The sequence below is a fragment of the Scomber japonicus genome, chromosome 17, assembly GCF_027409825.1.
Source record: "Scomber japonicus isolate fScoJap1 chromosome 17, fScoJap1.pri, whole genome shotgun sequence".
Taxonomy (NCBI): Eukaryota; Metazoa; Chordata; class Actinopteri; order Scombriformes; family Scombridae; genus Scomber; species Scomber japonicus.
In genome coordinates this window covers 30916901-30937370 of record NC_070594.1, presented here as the reverse complement: position 1 = coordinate 30937370, position 20470 = coordinate 30916901, and the positions used below count along the sequence as shown (strand labels likewise).

The window sequence follows — 20470 nt, the reverse complement described above, 5'->3', positions numbered from 1 at the left end:
AAAAGTCACCAAAATTTGCAATCATGTCCGACCCGGCGAAACATTTGATATTTTAAGGATCACGAAAATGGGCGAGAAAAAATGGCTCAATAGCGCCCCCTAGAAAATTAAAAAAAGCGAGCCCCACCTCTGAGATTGTCCTAGACAAACGAAATTCGGTACACATATGTATCGTGTAAAGACGCACAAGAAAGTCTCTTGGACCCATACCCACACTCCTACAGGAAGTCGGCCAGTTTGTATTGAATCTGCGTTTTTGGCGCGATTTTGGCGTTTTTCACGCATCACACTTTAACGAACTTGTCCTAGGGATGTAATCCGACCGACTTCAAATTCACTCAGAAACATCTTGAGACATTGGAGATGAAAAGTTATCAAAAACTTTCTGATTAGGGATCCGGTTTGGCCGTGGCGGCGCCGACAATTTCCTTCGCCCTTCGATCCTTCGCCATTAAACAGGAAGTCCTTATAACTCCTACAGACATCGTTCGATCTACACCAAATTAATCACGCATGTAGAGGGTCCCGCCCTGAACACGTATATGCATCAATACTGTGTCAGCTCCATAGCGCCACCTACTGGATACAATAGCGTCCTATTGAAAATTGAAAAAAAATTGAGCCCCTCAAGTCAGATTGACATAGACAAACGAAATTTGGTACACATATGTATCTTGTAAAGACGCACCAAAAAGTCTCTTGGACCCATGACGTCACTCCAACAGGAAGTCGGCCATTTTGAAAAATATGTGCGATTTTGGCGTTTTCCACGCCACGTACTTTAACGAACTTGTCCTACGGATTTAATCCGATTGACTTCAAATTCACTCAGAAACATCTTGAGACATTGGAGATGAAAAGTTATCAAAAACTTTCTGATTAGGGATTTGGTTGCTTTGTGGCGATGTGAGGAATTTTGATGTTTCGCCATTAAACAGGAACAGCTGGCCAAATGGGGGTACTGCACCCCGTAGAAGATTAAGAAAATTGAGCCCCTCCCTCCAGATTGACGTAGATGAACAAAACTTGGTATATATATGTATCACATAAAGAGGCACAAAAAAGTCTCTTGGACCCATATCCTCACTCCAACAGGAAGTCGGCCATTTTGAAGTGAATTTGCAATTTTGGCGCGGTTTGATAGAATTTTCACACCACATACTTTAATGAATTCCTCCTAATCCAACCAACTTTATATTGACTCTGTATGCGTCACAGCAAGTCTCGCTCAGTAGTGGCGGGGCGGGGGAGCTTGGGCCCGATCATCGCTGCTTGCAGCTTTAATTATTATTATTATCTTTAATTCAATAATACTTATATAGAGTGTCAAGAGTAACTTAAATGAATAAATGAATAGGCTTATTAATGCCACACTGCAAAAAGCAAGCTTCTAATTCAGAGAATGTGTGATCTGTATTGTATTGGTGATACTGATTTCAGAAATCGTTAATCATGTTCAAAATCAAGATCAGGCCACCCATAAATAAATACAACATATATTTCTTATTATATTCATTGTTGGTATTATTATTAAAGGTGAACTGTGTAACTTTGTTATTTAGGAACTTTTTATTAAGCAAAGCCCTTTTTATTACTCCATATCCTCAAATAGCTCTTAGTATCATAAAGGTTTGTGACCTCTGATCTATAAGTTGCTGAGCACCTATATGTGTAATTTTACAGTTTCCCTCTAGGTCATATGTGTCAAACTCACGGCCCGCGGGCCACATCCGGCCCGCCTTGTAATCATATCTGGCCCGCAAGATCATTTTACATTATCGTTATTCATGGCCCATCGATATGAAGCGCTGATAACACAATACTGCACAGAACTACAGATCCCATAATGGAACGCTTCAGCTGCCTTGCCGCGTACTTCTCGCGTCAATTAAGTCTAGCTATTACAAGACATCACGAAGGTAGCCGTTAGCCGAAGATACCCCTCACGATGCTGAAGAGAAAAGTTGATTCTGAAAACAGAGCCTTTAATAACCGATGGGAAGCTGAGTATATGTTTAGTGACATTGCCGGTAAACCCGTGTGTCTCATTTGTGGAGCTAATGTGGCTGTAATTAAAGAATTCAATATAAGACGGCACTTTGAGACAAAACACAAGGATAACCTGAAAGACCTGGATTCAGAGCAGAAGAAACAGAAAACAGAAGAGTTAAAGAAGAATCTGGCATTCCAGCAGACGTTTTTTACCCGTGCAAAATCACAAAGTGAAGCTGCTGTGAAAGCAAGTTTTATCGTGGCAGAGGAGATAGCCAAATCAGCGCGCCCATTTACGGAGGGAGAATTTTTGAAGAGCTGCATGATCAAGGTGTTCGACGTGTTATGTCCAGACAAAAAGCAGATGCTGGCAAATATAAGTCTGAGTAGAAATACGGTTACTGATCGAATTTGTGAGATGGCCACTGATCTAAGAGCACAGTTGAGTGAAAGAAGCAAATACTTTATTGCCTACTCTCTTGCTGTGGATGAAAGTACTGATATGACTGATACTGCACAACTGGCTATCTTCATCCGTGGAGTGGACTCCAATTTGCGCGTAACGGAGGAAGTAATGGACATTAAATCGATGCACGGGACAACGACTGGAAAAGACATTTTTGAAAACGTATGTCAAAGTGTAACCGACATGAAACTGCCCTGGGACAAACTTATTGGACTTACAACTGATGGAGCGCCGGCTATGTGCAGTGCAAAAAGTGGACTAGTGGGAAGGATGCGAGTGAAGATGCAGGAGGAGAACTGTACTGGTGAGTTAACAGCATATCACTGCATCATACACCAGGAAGCACTATGTGGCAAAGTCCTGAAGATGGACCATGTGATGAGCACTGTAACGCAAACCGTAAACTTTATCCGAGCTAAAGGGTTAAATCACCGGCAGTTTCGGTCCTTTATGCGGGAGATAGATTCAGAGTTTGCCGACATTCCTTATCATACAGAGGTGCGTTGGCTAAGTCGGGGGAAAGTTCTCAACAGGGTTTTTGAGCTCAGCAACGAAATCTGTCAGTTCATGGACAGTAAAGGAAAAGACTCCACCGTTTTGAGGGATGAAAAATGGAAGTGTGAGTTGGCGTTTCTGGCTGACGTAACAGCTCATCTTAACGCCTTAAATCTGCAGCTCCAGGGACGTGACCGCATGATTACTGACATGTATGACGCAGTGAAGGCATTTCAAGTGAAGCTGCTTTTATGGGAGACACAAATGCAACAGTGCAACTTGCCTCACTTTCCCTGTTGCCAAGTAATGTTGAACCAAGTCAGCACAAATGTGTTCCCCAAAATGGACTTTGCCGACAAACTGAGCGCACTACGCACTGAGTTCGCACAGCGTTTTAGTGACTTTGAAGCACAAAAAAAGAGTTTTGAGTTGCTTCGCAACCCATTTGCCGTCGATGTTGAAACTGCACCTGCGCAGATTCAGATGGAACTGATTGAGCTGCAGTGTAATGGGACACTGAAGACACTGCAGGACCCGCACAGTTCATTCACTCCATCCCTACATCAATGCCTCAGCTCCGTCTTCATGCGGCTCGAACCTTGTGCATGTTTGGGAGCACATATCTGTGTGAGAAGCTCTTCTCAGTGATGAAGATTAACAAAACAGCACACAGAAGTCGTCTCACTGATGAGCACCTGCTGTCCATCCTGAGAATCTCCACAACACAGGACTTTACACCAAACTTAAACGAACTTGTTGCCAAAAAAAGATGCCAGGTATCCGGCTGCGATCAGAGCACATAATCAGATCAGAGTCATAAGAGCAAAGAAAACTGAATGATTTAAATTGTTATTGCTGAAAAGCACACATTTTATGTATATTTCCAGGTTTTGTAGCATGTTCATATTTCTAACTTGTATAATTTCGACAGGAGATATTTTTAAGGAGAGCAAAATCTTTTGGGATATTTAAGTTTATTTTTTTTATATACATTGACATAGGAGCAAAGGAATTTGAATGTTATATTTAACAAGATATTTTTATGAAGAGCAAAAAATTAAATAGAAGTAATTTAAGGTTTAAGTTTGTTTCAGAATAATATTCCTGTCTGTTTTTATTCATATTTATGTTCCAAAAACATTTAGTTTTAGTGTGTTAAATAAATGTTTATCCTGTTCGGCCCGCGACCTAAAGTGTGTTTTGAATTTTGGCCCCTTGTACAATTGAGTTTGACATCCCTGCTCTAGGTGATCCGGACAGGCTGGACAAGTGGGTCGTCAGCATGAGGAGACAGAACTGGACCCTGCTCTCCAGCCCCAATCCTCTCCTGTGCTTTCAATAAAATCTGTATTGAGCGTGAACTCAGCGTCTGCCTGCCACCTGTTGTCACAGATACTCAGAAAAAAATGTTTCTGACTTTCTTAAAACTAGATGTATAACATGCATCTTAAACCTTATTAAAATCAGTTAATCATGTGGAGAGATTTCTCATCCAAGTAGATAATTATCTACATATTTTAACATTTTCAATAAGTGTAGAAGACAAAAGGAGTGCAATTAAGAAAATAATTTATTTGAACATGAGGTACTCTTTAAATGAACAGACAATGAACAAACAAAACAATCAGTATATATAATTTATTATATATACTGATAAATAGGGGCAGTGTTTGGCTCGGTTGGTGGAACGCCTGCCCCATGTGAGGCTGTAGTCCTTGCTGCGGGCGGGCTGGGCGTGGAGTCTGGCCGGGGCCTGGGCTGGGCGACCGGCAGAGGCCTGGGTGTGGCGGTCGGCCGGGGCCGGGGCGACTTTCTTTTCCATTTTCTAAATATAAAGAAAGACAAACATCTTGTAACCAGTGGTGTACAAAGTATTGAAATGCCTTACTTCAGTAAAAGTAGCCTACTAATACCACACTGTGAAAATACTCCACTACAAACACCTGCATTCAAAACCTCACTTTTGTGAAAGTGTTAACATTAAGTTTTATATGCAAAATGCAATTAAGTATAAAAGTAAAAACAGTCTTTGTACAGTAAAACAGTCCCTTTCTGTTTTACTGTTACAGAATGTTTGTGGATTGATATCATTGATGAATCAATGCATATGATGCATTTTATTGCTGAGGCTGTTTAAGTTTAGCACAATTTAACAATTAAATATACTATTGAGTCGATTTATCTATCTATCTATCTATCTATCTATCTATCCCTGTCATGTGAGAACCCTGTATCTCACTTCTTTTAAAAAGTGTATAAAATTCTTAACAAACTTTCTTTACATTATTCTACATAGTAATTTCACAGAGTAGTAACGTTTAACCCTCAGATCCTGTTGCCACATTTTATGGACCATCAGATTTTTCATTTGGCTGTGATCATGCTATAATGTTCATAGGTTGCAGAGAGGTGGCTTTTGCAAGGTACATCATGCTCCTAAAAGATCTCCTGTCTGCACCATGGTCTGCACCTTATAATTCTGTTTATCGCGGCTCCCGGGGTAGCTAAAGCAACTCGCGCTGCCCCCAGGGGACTCAACGCCTCCGGAGCGGCAACTGGGGCGCGCTAGGGGGATCGAGCTGAGGGATTTCATCGGGCTGATGATACTGGATCTGATTTTGTCTCTGATTTTCACCAGATTTAACATTTTATCAAAATTTGCCGTAAAAAAAATCTGTAAAACGAGAACCAGTCCCAGAAGCTCCAGCTCTGGAGAAACAGATAGCGGACACTCCCAGAGTGCTCCCCGAGAATGGTGCGTCGTCACCCAGGTAAAATACGTGAGGGAGACGGCTGCGACTTGGCGCTTTTTTCAAAACTCTGATCTAAAATATCAGATTATACCACTTTCCCTTGGTCGATTGAGGTCCAGTAAAAAGTATGATGGTCTTTTAACTCTCCTCTAGCCATATACTGTATGTCATGTTTTTTACACAGAAAGTCACGTGATCATGCCTTTTAGCCGACATGTCACAAAAAACTGTACGGTACATATAAAATTTAAAAAATGCTCCAGTGAACTATAAGCAAACAAATCAATGTTGGCCCTGTTCAAAGGCACACATATGACTGTTCTCATAATAGTTGGAGGAAACATTTTTTTTTATTTTATTGCAGTTTTTCAACATTTTTTATGACGGATATTAGCGGTCCCTCACTAAAACAGGCCATGAAAGGGTTAAATTATAAAAAATATTGATAAAATTTCACATCATTCATTAGAAGACACCTAATCTTAAGCAACAAAAAAAAAATATTGTAATAATACATGGTGTGTGTTTGAAAACAAGGTACAAAAAATGTCCCTAACAGGAGGACGTTAGTCATTTTTAACAGGATCTGAGGGTTAAGATGAGCTTTGGTCCCCAGCGGACTTATTTAACTTTATTTCTTATGTAGTATAATCTCAATAAAACATTAATCATTATTTCAAGAGCTGCAGCGTTATATTTTTCATAAGGAACTTAACGTTACCTGCGGTCGAGTCGGTCGCTGTGCTGTAGGCTGGACTGCCGTGTAGCTGCTGCCAGTAGCTGCTTGTTAGCCTAGCATAGCTGATTAGCCTTAGGCTAGCTCAGTTCGGCGCGGTTAATTCGAGTTCAGTGGGCAGGATCTTGGCCGGCTGACCCCGGCTGACCCGTAGAGTTATCACCTCTCCTCCAAATATGGAAAGTACACGCCCACTAAAATCCAAGATGGCGCAGTCCACATGCCCATAGTATAGGCACAAAACACACTCCCCCAAACCAATGGGTGACGTCACGGGTGCTACGTCCATTCTTTTTACAGTCTATGGTTATTACACATATTATTGTGTATTTTAAAAGGATTAAACTACAATCTATGGCTTTTTTATGAGAGTTATGAGAAAGTCACCTATTAACACGGTAACCAGTTAAACTGAAACACCAGCTGTGAAGCAACATTTCTCAGCAAAGCAGCAGCAGCTAAATCTCCCCGACAAAGTGAATATTTATTGATTTTGACACAACAATACACAGCTACTCACCGGAGACAGATGGACATGCGCTCTGCAGCTGAAATGGAGCGCCTGTAATTGGTGTTCTGCCTGGAGATCCTGGCGCCAACCCTGCTAGCAAGTCCTCAAACTGAGCAACATTCAGCCTGAAGTACTGCTGGAAGCGGCCATTGTTCAGACGGAGCTCCTGAATGAGACGGTGGTACTCGCTGAGCTCTGTGCGCCTCCGGAGGATATCATGTACCCAGAAACGACGGCGGCGTTTGACCCTGTTTTTGTAAGTTTAATTTGATTTCACCAACTGTAAATATTGAATATGCATAATGCATTTTATTTGCTATGAAAATGTATATGTAAATGCTGTAATATTGTCATTTTTTGATCCAAAAGGATTTAGATTAGATAACATTACTAACTGGGTCAATGACGTGACGCCTACATTTGCAGTCCGACTGCATTTTATACAGTTAGAAAAAGGTTTAAATGGATAAAAAAAATACCATATATATGTAATGGCTTTCCTTCATATGTATTCACTTTAAGTTTTCAAAAACACAAGTTATTAGTAATTTTTCTTTTATTTAAAGTGATCAAATATCATGTGGTGCGACCGTCTGGCAATGACTGCTGTTATGAAAACTTATTTGAAATTACTCAAAAACTATTCAAATTTATTTTCTGCCCTTTTTGGCATGTTTTCCAGAGTGTTTTATAGTACTGTACAAAATTGCAAACCATTTGTATTTATTTTTCCGTCATGGCATATAAACAAACTTTGTTTGACAATGATGATTTTATGAAATATCATGTGGTGCGACCATCAAGAAACAACCACTCTAGGACTTTTATGATGAAAATCATTCAAAGGCAGGATGCTGCATCATACACTAGTTTACCAAGGACCCATGGATGTAACAAGCAGATTTGTACCCCTTTCTAAAATATGGAAGAAAATGAAGCTTTTTAATGTCTGGTATGTAGTTTGCTATACTTTGATATCATGTGGTATGACCTCAAGAAAACAATAAATATGACGTTATTTCTACAAATATATATTTTGATTATAAATTTCATAATGACCTTTTTGTGGCAAGCTAGCTTGTTTTGTTTAGGTGGTCAATTCTGTGCCTGTAAACTTTGACTGAACTTGAAAATATCATTTGGTGCGACCAAATATCATGTGGTGCGACCATTGCAGAGTCTTTTCAATGACAGATATGTCCAAGATTAGAGACTTTTATTTATTTACATTAATTCCTTTATTTTAGTATTATTTGGAATATATTTGTATGCAATTTGAGTAATTTTTTCTAAGATTTAAGAAGCAACAGTGTACGTTTAATTTTTGTATAATATGAGAAAAATGCAATGTCATTTTGGCAATTATGCATTTATTTGTAAAGCATTATTTATTTCTAACTGGAATAATCTATTTTACCAGATCACACTCCCATGCAAAGTAAAAACTGCTTGCCATTGGCAGTGTGTTAATTCTGACCCTGCAGTAAGAGCGGTGTACCCTGCTAGGAGAAGACAAAGGTAAAAATTGTAAAAATGAAAGCCAAAAATAAAGCACCATGAAGTACATATCGCTCTGGTATGTTTTTCATTACTTGGATGGATTGCAGTTTTTGTATGCAGGTTCATCTACACTATATAGAGTGAGTATTGGGCCATGTGTCCATGACACCTACATGAGCATTCATGATATCCCTTTTTAAATCCACAGGAATTAATGGGGAGTTTTGTAATACAGCTCTTCTGGAAGGCTTTCCACAAGATTATGGAGAGTGGTTGAGGGAATTTTTGTCCATTCATTCAGAAGAGCATTGCCGAGATCAGACATTGATGTTGGATGAGAAGGCCTGGCTCATAATCTCAACCCCAGTTTTGTGATGAACTAGATGTGGTCTGCCACTTCGTGGCCGAGTGTCTGTTGTTCTTAAACATCCACTTACAGTGGACAGTTGACAGTGAAATATATAGCAGGGAACAAATTTCACAAACTGACATAGCAAGCTTGAATTCATTGAACTCTTCAGAGCAACTCATTCTTTCACAAGATGGCTAGATGCTTGATTTCATACACCTGAATAAAACACCTGAATTCAATGATTAAGAGGTGTATCTCAATATTTTTGTAGATAAAATATATCAATAGTCCAAAGTGAAACATCATAGATTTATGGCATGACTTTGCATTTCTGTCTCAGCTACTAATGAAGAAAACAGTAGGGAAAGATTCAATATATAAAATCAAGTCAGCTTGATTATATATATTGATAACTAGTTAATAAATATTTCTGATCTAAATGAGCCAATAATCCAAATTGATTTATTCCATTGTCAAATTAAATGAAAAGTTTGTTCGTGACAAAGCAATGAAGGCGTGCTGCACTGATGTTTTAAAAAATGTTTATGAAATGTTTGAGTTTATAAAAATTCTGTGAAATTGTAATAAAACCACTGGTTTAATTCTATTCTGCATTAAAGTAATTGTTTTTCTATTTCTTTCAATAGATTTTTAATGATATGAGGTCTATGTCATGTGGTGCAACCATTCATCATGTGGTGCGACCAATAATACCAATAACTGTATAAAATTCAGAGTAAAATATCACTTTCATGTGGCAGTAATATTAATCACTGATACAGTATGTTTAACTGAATTGTATTTTTAAGTTTTAAATCTTTTTTAAGCAATTTACAGGAAAAATAAGTCTTCAATTCATTTAAGAAGGCAACTGTGACATTATAGAACATAAATATGAGATTATTATTTACAAAAACTCAAAAGACATGCAAATAGTTTGTTTCTAGACACTTTATATTACTCAAAACTTGTAAAAAAATATTTAAGCATGTTAAGGGAATTCATTTATTTTAAGATAGATCACGGTCGCACCACATGACTTTTTTTAAGGTCAGTTCTAATTCATTGGGATGAAAAAACACATAAAACACTTAATTTACTATTTAAATATGGATTTATGTGTACTTTACATTCTTAATGTTTGAACTACAGTAATATATATTCCCATTTTTATTATTTTAAAATTGACCTGTTGAAAATCCTTATACGTCATTGACCCAACTACATAAATCGCATTTAATTTATATTGAGTAGCCTGATTACATCCCAAAGTAATCTGATCCAAACCTGCACACATCAACACTGCAACTAACTGCAAATTATTTTAAATGTACCTATTTAATTATATATTTCTCACCAAGCATATAGATCTCCACTGTTCGTCCTCTTTTTCAGTTTCATATCATGATGGCATATGCTGCATGTTGTGAATTCCCTGCTGTGGGGATTGCACGTCGCAGCAGACTGCTTCACGTACAGACTGCTCTGCCGATCGTTATTGCTTCTTTTCATTCCCTTTTGTACTGTACAACAGTGTGCGTCGGTGATGATGTAAGTTACATAGTGAATGAATGTTGTTTATATTTCATGTGTGACGAGAGCTAATAATATTAGCAGGGTAGCATGCTCGTTTGCTTAGCGCTTAGCATGTGTTACTGAACCCCATAGAATGTGGACGGCCCGTCTGTCATGTAACTCAGTTAATTATCATACATTTATTTCCTGCTGTAAATGTCTATTTAGCGGTGTAGCTGTTGTTCATTGAAGCTGCTATAACAGTGACCTGCCTGTAGCGTCAGGCCATTGTGTTAATGAATAATCATACAGTGCCTCCTAGTGGCGATTTTCAATATGACACGTTACTTACGTCTGTTGTAATTTGTGTTATTCTATCATTAATGGTACTGCATAGTAAGTTAATTAATACTGTTTATTATTGTTGTCTTCTGCAGACATCACAAACCACACACACACATACCTACGCATGTACTACAGTGTCCTGTTCAGTCGGATAGAGGTCAATAAAGTCATTAAAAGGGGAGAAGTTGCTGCGTCTTCTCTGACCGGAGGATTAGGCCAGTATATACACAGCCAGCGTATCATCACCGAGGCTGTTCCGTTACAAGTGGTCCTTCGAGCCGGATCGTGTGTATAACTGCGCCATGGCAACTTCTAGCAACCATGCAGATGAACAACCTCCAGCTGTGTCCCGCCCAATCCGGTCTCACCAACTCCCCAAGTACCTACATGACTTTGTCATTGATAACCTTGGCTACCTGAACAGACAAGATACAACACACCAAGTGATAGAAGTGCACCAGGAAGAGCTACCAGACTACAATATGCTCACTGGATTGGAGGATTTGAGGCTGGAAGGGATGGAAGCCCGCATGAAAGACATAACTAAGCAGATGAAACAGCTACAATCAGCCATGGACAGTGTTAAAGGTAAAGCTCACCCTCAGCAGCATCCATTCAACTTATCATATCCTCCCCGGAGCTCGAGCCTTCCTCATACTCATCACAGTGGAGTGACAGGGCTCACAGTATCTCCCCTCATGGATAATCAGATGAGTTGGAAATCAGCTGAAGGAGAACATTGTCACCTCTTGGACAACAGAGAGCTTCGCCCACCTACAGCACAGCCCATACAGCACAGAGAATTCAGCTCAACAACTCAGGCTGCCAGAGCTCTACAGCCATCCGTCCAGCTAGCAGCACAACCGCTGGATCTCAGTGAGTCTACTCATCATTCAGCTACCCTAGCTGGACTAGCGCCAGAGTTTCTACAGCTGCCTGCAGTTCAGTCTGCTCACCACACTCCGCTTGCCCAGCGATTGTATTCACCATCTCCACCCATCCAGCATACAGGTCAGCACGTCCATCCGGGGCATCAACCAGCTCAACAGGCACCACCTACAGCGTTCCTGCTAGACCAGCCTGCACCTCCACAGCCTCGAGTTATGCCACAGCTCTTCCTCACAACTGTACAGCAGCAAAGTTATCCTCAGCCTGTCCAGCATCCGACCACCCCTCAACCTTGACCATCGCTGGGATATCAACCTGCTTCATTCAACCAACAAGGGACAAGGCCAAACTCTCGTGCTATCCCTCCTTATCAGCCACCTACTGGTCCAGGAGCAGTCTACTCACCTCCATAGACTGGATATCCCCCTGTAGCTCAACCACAGCTATACCAGTCTGGATCTCAATCAGCTGCACACTACCCACAGCTTACACCCATGGTTGCTCCACCTACAGCACCAGGATACAACTCTCCCTACAACAATCCTGCAACTCTCACCATGACAGAAATGGCTATTGCTGCTTCATACGGAATTCCGAAGCCCAAGCTGCCTCTCTTCAGTTCTGGACGGGAGAGTGACTTTATCATGCTGAAAAGGGGACTGGATAGTTTACTTGGTCCACACCGACACTTAACGGAAGATTATAAATATCAAGTATTACTTGACCATCTCAAATTGCCTAGTGCCTACCAAATGGCAAAGAGATACATACATGACTCTACACCATATACCAGTGCAATGGACGCTCTGCAGCAAAGATATGGACAGCCAAGACAGCTGGTTCAGGGGGAATTAAAGACTATATTGAACTCTCCTCCCGTGAAACCTGGCGACGCAAAAGCTTTCGAAGATTTCTCCTCATCTTTGCCGAATTCTGTATTAAAAGAGGCATCATCCGCAGTGGGAGCGACCAGACATACACCTTACCTGACCTCGCTGAATGGCTGGATATGAAGGTTCAGGTGCTCCAGGTGTCCCGACATGCAGCAGAATCCAACTCAGCTGAGTCCAGTCGTATCACACAGAGAGAGAATAAAGCAAGTAAATCACAGTGGGTCAAACCAGCCTCTGTTTACTTCAGCAGCGACTCCACAACAGTCAAACATCAGCAAACCTCTCCACAGCGACAACGGACCTACTTCCAGCCAAACTCAAAGAAAGATCAGCCTACAGGTAAAGGGAGGGAGCGCTTTAAGCCCTATTGTCCATATTGCACAACCACCCAGGATCATTACCTCAACGGCTGCCCTGAGTTCGAAAGAATTACTACAGAGGAGAAAGCCGCCTGGATTAAGGATAAAGGAAAATGTTAGAGATGTGGGCGTGGCCACTCACCAGATAGCTGCACCCTAAAGAAACTCTGCTCCACATGCAATAAACAACACCTGCTGATACTCCATGAAGTCGTGGCCCAAGACCCACAGCTAAACATTCTCACTGTCAGCGCCCCAACCAATGCAGTCTATCTGGATCATGCCAGCCACTCAGGGCGCGTCATGTTAAAGGTGGTACCAGTGCTCCTTCGCCACGGCAAGAGAACACTAAACACACATGCGGTGTTAGATGACGGCTCTGAGCGTACTGTGATTCTGTCTGCTGCGGTCAAATACCTTGGGTTGTGTGGAGAAGTGGAGTCACTTAAACTGAAGACCATCAGACAGGATGTGCTGAAGCTCCAGGGAATGGCAGTGTCATTTGAGGTGTCAGCTAACACACAGCCACGCACCTATCACTCCATCAACCAAGCGTTCACTGCGACTGAACTCCAACTGGCTGAGCAGTCTTGTCCAGGAGATAAACTGGCAAGGAAATACAACCACCTGAAAGGAGTCCCCCTGCAAACATTCACCAAAGTTAAGCCGATGCTACTGATTGGTTCTGACCACCCTCATCTAATAACTCCGAACCACCCAGTACGTGCAGGACCTATCGGAGCAGCAGTAGCAGTCCGCACCCGACTGGGCTGGGCAGTGCAGGGACCAACTAACTTCCTTCAACACCCAAACGGTGAGAACTCCGTCCTTCACCTATCAGTTGATACACCTCGCTCTGACTTACACAAAGATGTTCAACGACTGTGGCAGCTTGACATTTTGCCATATAACAGCGAAAAGAAGGTGACGCGATCCAAGCAAGACCAAGCAGCCCTCACCATGCTAGATGAGAAGAGTACCACTGTAATAGTGGATGGTGTCACAAGATATGCAACGCCCCTCATTCGAAAGAGGAGCGTAGCTCTGCCCTGTGCGTCACCTGCTGCTGTGATCCCCCTCCTCCGCTCTACAGAAAGCTGTCTATCGACCAATCCTGAGCTTGCTAAAGTCTACAACCAAGAAATACACAAGCTGGTGGAGGCGGGATACGCTGAGCGAATCACCAGTGAGGAAGCCAGTCGTTCTGCTGAATCCTGGTACATTCCGCACCACTTAGTGCATCATAATGGAAAGGCAAGAGTGGTGTTTAACTGCTCTTTTCGCCATCAGGACAGTGCTCTGAATGACGACCTGCTGCCAGGGCCCTCTCTCGGGCCATCACTGCTGGGGGTTCTGCTCAGGTTTCGAGAACATGTGGTCGCTATCAGCGGAGACATAAGAGCTATGTTTCACCAAATCAGACTCCTCCCCGAAGACCGCTCACTTGTCCGCTTCCTATGGCGCGACATGGACAGAGACAGACCACCTGACATTTATGAATGGCGTGTCCTGCCATTCGGCACAGTTTGCAGTCCGTGCTGTGCTATATACGCTGTGCAGCGTCACATTCGAGATCATCAGAGTGGCAATGAGGACCTGCTGGAGACAGTAATCACCTCGTTCTATGTGGATAACTGTCTGAAATCACTCCGCTCCCCTCAGCAGGCAAAGGATCTTCTCGACCGACTGAGAGCCCTCCTAGCTAAAGGTGGATTTGAGATCAGGCAGTGGGCATCCAACAGGGCAGAGGTAATCTCTAACCTCCCGACTGAAGCGCGATCAACGACATCAGAGCTGTGGCTAACCGCTGAAGGAGCTGACCCGAGAGAGTCCACTCTCGGCCTGGTTTGGCATTGCATTGCAGACACACTGGGTTATAAATCTCAGCCTGTATCACCCAAACAGCCCACTATGAGGAATGTGTACAGGGTGCTCGCCTCGCAATACGACCCGCTCGGATACATAATCCCCTTCACTACCCGAGCCAAAGTCCTGGTCCAGGCTTTGTGGGCTACAGAGAGACAGTGGGACGAGCCTATTGCAGACGATCTACTTCCAATGTGGCAGGCATGGGAAGGTGAGCTCCCTCAGTTGCATAACATAGTTCTACCTCGTTGTTACGTTTCAGAAGCCGCCGACAACGATTCATCAGTGAGGCAGATTCACATTTTTTGTGATGCCTCGGAGAAGGCGTACGGATCAGTCGCCTACCTGCGAGTGGAGGATCCAGAGGGACGCATCACTGTGTCATTCATTATGGCCAGGTCGCGGGTTGCACCCAAACGGCAACAGACGATGCCCCGACTGGAATTATGCGCCGCACTTACAGGAGCTCAGCTGGCCAAGGTTCTACATACTGAACTGACTTTGTCCATCCAATCAGTGGTACTGTGGTCTGACTCAACAACCGTACTGAATTGGATACAGTCGGAGTCTAACCAGTACAAAGTATTCGTCGGTACAAGAGTTGCTGAAATACTGGACCTTACCAAGCCCGGATCATGGAGATACGTTAACACTGACTTGAACCCGGCTGATGATATCACCCGCGGGAAGACTCTCCTCGAACTATCCCAGCCAATACGTTGGAGTCAGGGGCCTTCGTTTCTGTACCAGTCCTCAGATCACTGGCCAGTGAACCCCTCAGTGCACACGGAGGAACCTGATGAGTTGAGAGCCCCAACCTTCTGTGGTCACATCTCCACTGCCAGCAGCGATGAGCCTGATCCTGCTAAATACAATACATGGACTGAACTATTGCAGGCTACATATCAGTCCCTTCACGGGACGGCTGCTCCAGCCATGTCTGCTGCTGACCGTATCGAGATGGAGACTACTCTGCTGAGAAGGATACAATCTGATAGCTTCTCTGAAGAACTAAAGGCACTTAAACAGGGTAAACCAGTCCGTCCAGGCAGCCGCTTGAGTGCTCTCAGTCCCGAATATGATGAAGTATTAGGCCTTATTCGAGTTGGTGGTCGCCTACGCAAAGCAGAGAGCCTGATTGAAGACAGTCTTCATCCTGTTGTCATCAGCCCTGATCATCTGATCACACAGCTCTTAGTGAAGGATTACGACCACCGTCTGCACCACGCTGGCCCTGAGAGAATCTTCGCGGAGATCCGGAGAAATTACTGGATCCTACGTGGTCGACAGGTAATTAAGAAACATCAGAAACAGTGCGCAGAATGCTGTGGCGGAGCAACCCCGTGGCACCAAGGATGGCCGACCTGCCTGCTGCGCGGCTCCGGATCAACAAACCCCCATTCTGGTCCACCGGGGTCGACTGCTTCGGGCCCTATACGGTGAAAATAGGAAGAAGAAATGAGAAACGATGGGGTATTATATTTAAATGTCTTACTTCAAGATGTGTCTTCCTTGATCTGTTGCCACATATGGACACAGACTCGTTCTTACTGGCCCTGCGCCGATTTATCTCAAGACGAGGCAAGCCATACGAGATTTTATGCGACAGAGGCACCAACTTCCGAGGGGGAGAGCGAGAGCTCAAAGAATCACTGGAAGATCTCGATCCCTCATTGAAGCAACAGTTGGCCGACCAAAGCATCACATTCAAATTCAATCCTCCTCTTTCACCACATTTCGGTGGCGCGTGGGAGAGGGAGGTAAGGTCAGTGAAAGCTTCACTCCAAGTCGTGCTGCGGGATCAAGTTGTATCTGAAGAAGTGTTGTCGACTGTCCTTGTGGAGGTAGAGGGTATACTTAACTCAAAGCCCCTGGGATACTCTTCTTCCGATCTGGCTGACCCCGATCCTGTAACGCCTAACTTGCTGCTGATGGGGCGGCACGATGCATCGCTTCCTCAAGCCGCATATGGTTCTAGTGATCTTCTAGGCCACCGCCGTTGGAGGCATAGCCAGGTCCTGGCAGACCGGTTCTGGAGCCAATTCACTCGCCAATACCTACCCGACCTTCTGCGCCGCCAGAAGTGGAGGACCCCTACTGCTGGCCTCGCTGTGGACCAAGTGGTTATGGTAGTGGATTTTCAGCTTCCTAGGGCGCTCTGGCCCATAGGAAAGGTCACCAATGTTTATCCCAGTGATGATGGGACTGTTCGTTCAGCGGACGTCACCATTAAAGGGACAGTTTACACTCGTCCGGTTACCAAGCTGGTACCGCTCCCCAAGATGCCAGAAGATAATGTGGACACTAGTTACTCTTAGCAACAGCAGGGACTTGTGCTTTTCTACACATTCATGAATGAATGTGGGGGCGGCTGTTGTGAATTCCCTGCTGTGGGGATTGCACGTCGCAGCAGACTGCTTCACGTACGGACTGATGGACTGTTTTGCGCATGCGCATTGTGTTCAATAACTTCCAGTGTAGTTACCTTGTTGAGTTAATCCTCTGCCGATCGTTATTGCTTCTTTTCATTCCCTTTTGTACTGTACAACAGTGTGCGTCGTCACACATGTGTTGTTTATATTTCATGTGTGACGAGAGCTAATAATATTAGCAGGGTAGCATGCTCGTTTGCTTAGCGCTTAGCATGTGTTACTGAGCCCCCATAGAATATGGACGGCTGTCATGTAACTCAGTTAATTATCATACATTTATTTCCTGCTGTGAATGTCTATTTAGCGGTGTAGCTGTTGTTCATTGAAGCTGCTATAACAGTGACCTGCCTGTAGCATCAGGCCATTGTGTTAATGAATAATCATACAGTGCCTCCTAGTGGCGATTTTCAATATGACACGTTACTCACGTCTGTTGTAATTTGTGTTATTCTATCATTAATGCTACTGTATAGTAGGGCTGGGCGATATGGCCTTTTACTAATATCCCGATATTTTTAAGCTATGTCACGATACACAATATATATCTCGATATTTTGCCTTAGCCTTGAATTAACACTTTGATGCATACAATTATGCCAGTGTGATGATTCTACATTAAAACATTGTTTATACTACATTAATATATGCTGATTTTAAACATTCATGCCAAAAGCGTAAATCACAACTAAACAAATTCATCAAAACTGTATTTATTAACAGTTATTAAGCAGTGGCACAAACATGTCATTTCAAAACAAATAAAGTGTCTTTTATGCATGATGTAACTAATATGACACATCAAAACAACACTAAACAAAAGTGCACATTTTGTGCATAATGCCACTCGGATATAAAGGTAGAGCTGACTCTGCTACGTAGATTATATCAAGTGTGTCGATGATCTTTCTGAATCCGGGCTTTTAACCACACTCACTGGGGCCATGTCTTTCTCTGTGTGGTGTGTTACTGCAGACGTTATCTCCTTCTGTTTTTGACTATTTTAGTCGTATTGCTGTTCTGGAAAAAGAAGACGCTAGACTCAATTGCATCAGTGCTGGTTGCTTCGGCACTTTCTTCAATATATGTGCTTTTGCAGAGTTTCAAGCACACATGGTGATATAACTTTGTTGTAGCTTTTGTGGTGACGCTTTTATGACATACATTACATATTACGGTTATTTGTTCAACGTCCTCCCTCTTGTACCCAAACCACCGCCAGATGATGGATCCTGAATTGTTTTTTTGGGAATTAAATCTCCTTCCTCCACTTGTCCATATCACCTGCTGCATCGAGTATACTCGATATATCGCCCAGCCCTACTGTATAGTAAGTTAATTAATACTGTTTATTATTGTTGTCTTCTGCAGACATCACAAACCACACACACACATACCTACGCATGTACTACAGTGTCCTGTTCAGTCGGATAGAGGTCAATAAAGTCATTAAAAGGAGAGAAGTTGCTGCGTCTTCTCTGACCGGAGGATTAGGCCAGTATATACACAGCCAGCGTATCATCACCGAGGCTGTTCCGTTACACTGCACTTGACTTTTCTTTTTAGCTGTTTCCTCTTCTGAAGCCATTTTATCAGCTTCAGAGCGTTTCTTTTAGAGGTTTCCTCCTTAATAATCTTCTTCAGTCGGGTGAATATGCTCATTGTTTTAAGCATTTAAAAAATCATTACACTGTGGTGGTTTATGAAGACATGCTATTGTTGTGATCTTATCTGTTTGGGTGCTTGCAATCCCGCTCTCAGCATATCATCAACGTGACGACGGTGGGAGGCGTCAACATTTTACGTTCATATTTACGTTAACTCTCAGAAGTTTCTGAGAGCGCAGCCAAGAGAAGCATGGAGAAGTCTGGCTTGAATCCACGAGTCAGGCGGACGCGGGCCAATAGGAATGGCGGTGTGGGGATGGATACATTGGAGTCGGTGGCCGGCAGCAGCACTAATGGTGAGTGTCTTTGTTTTCTAGCACACATTATGGATGAAAGCTAACATTAGCTTGTCAGCAGCTGCAGGCGTTTGCTCTCGCTCCCCGACTAGCGTTACTACCGACCTGCCCGCGGTGGCAAAGCCGACCTAGGCACTCACCTCGCCCAGCTAGACGAGACTTGACTGACTTAACCGCGGCGACAACATTACCAGTTTTTAAAAAAACTATATTCAAAGTGATAATGATAAATGAACCCCAAAGTTTACATAAAATAAATTACATGCATTGGTGTGCTTCACACAAAATGGAAATAAAAGTATATGCATGTATGTATGTTAAACAAAAATACATACGTTATAACATGCATATACTGACATAGAGCATATACTGAATAGAAATTATTTCACATGAGATCCACTGTATAAAGTTGCTTAAATGTCAAAGCATGCCAAAATCACAAGTGTCTGAAAATATACTCAGTTGGTCGTTCTACATGCATTTTATAATGAACACTTTCTTTCTTTTAGGTGTGTCCATGGCCCCTACTGCACAGCTAATGGACAAAAGGAAATCACACGAGTTGGAGATGTGTAAGCAGAAGGTAGAGTTGCAAAAGGAGAGGATCGATGAACTTATCAAAGAGAGAGACTACCTTAAAGAACAGTTGGCATCAGGTAAGTCTCCCTACACACACACACAATATGTGGGGAATTCTTGTGCAGTTGGGTCTTATTATGTTAATTTACTGTATCTCTGGACTCTAGAATATGCATGTGTCTCTTTGTGGCATATTGATCTAATGTTTGTATTTTAATCTATTTTAACAGCTCTTAAAAAAAGGATACAGGATACCCAGGCAATCTCCTTGTCTTCATCTTCCTCCTGTGACAGCTCAGAGGAAGATTCCTCTGAGCTGTCTGCATCCTCCTCTACTGCATCCTCATCAGAGGACAAGAAAAAGAAAAGGAGGAAGAAGAAGGGGAAAGAGAGAAAGTCCAGGAAGTCAAAGAAAATGGAACCAAAGACACGTAAAAGAGGTAAAAATGCTACATGTTCTTTCACCCCTTTCTACTCACTGCGTTTTTGGTTTGGTCCTGCTTAGCTCTGCTGTATTGTTCCTCTCCTGGCTGGTTCTTCTCACATGATGTAGCATTCTATGTGTGATTGTTTTTGTTGGCGCTAACTAACTAAATGTACTGTAACAAATCACTTTCTGGATAGAGGAATAACCTACATATAAGTCTCTTAGGGCGTATTCACACCTGCCTTGTTTGGTTCGGACCAAACCAAAAAAATCGCTGGTGCGGACCTTTTGGGCTGGTGTGAACACAAACCATCGAACTCTGGAGCGGACCAAACAGTCGGAGTGAGACCCAGTCGGAGAGGTGGTCTCGGTTCGCTTCCAAACTGACCTTTTTTCCCTTT

General features: G+C 42.8%; 1 pseudogene; it reads left to right on the top strand.

The window, feature by feature from the left end:
- The first annotated feature begins 1948 nt into the window (after window positions 1-1948).
- On the top strand, window positions 1949-3756 carry LOC128376905 (general transcription factor II-I repeat domain-containing protein 2-like; annotated as a pseudogene).
- The last annotated feature ends 16714 nt before the right edge of the window (window positions 3757-20470 follow it).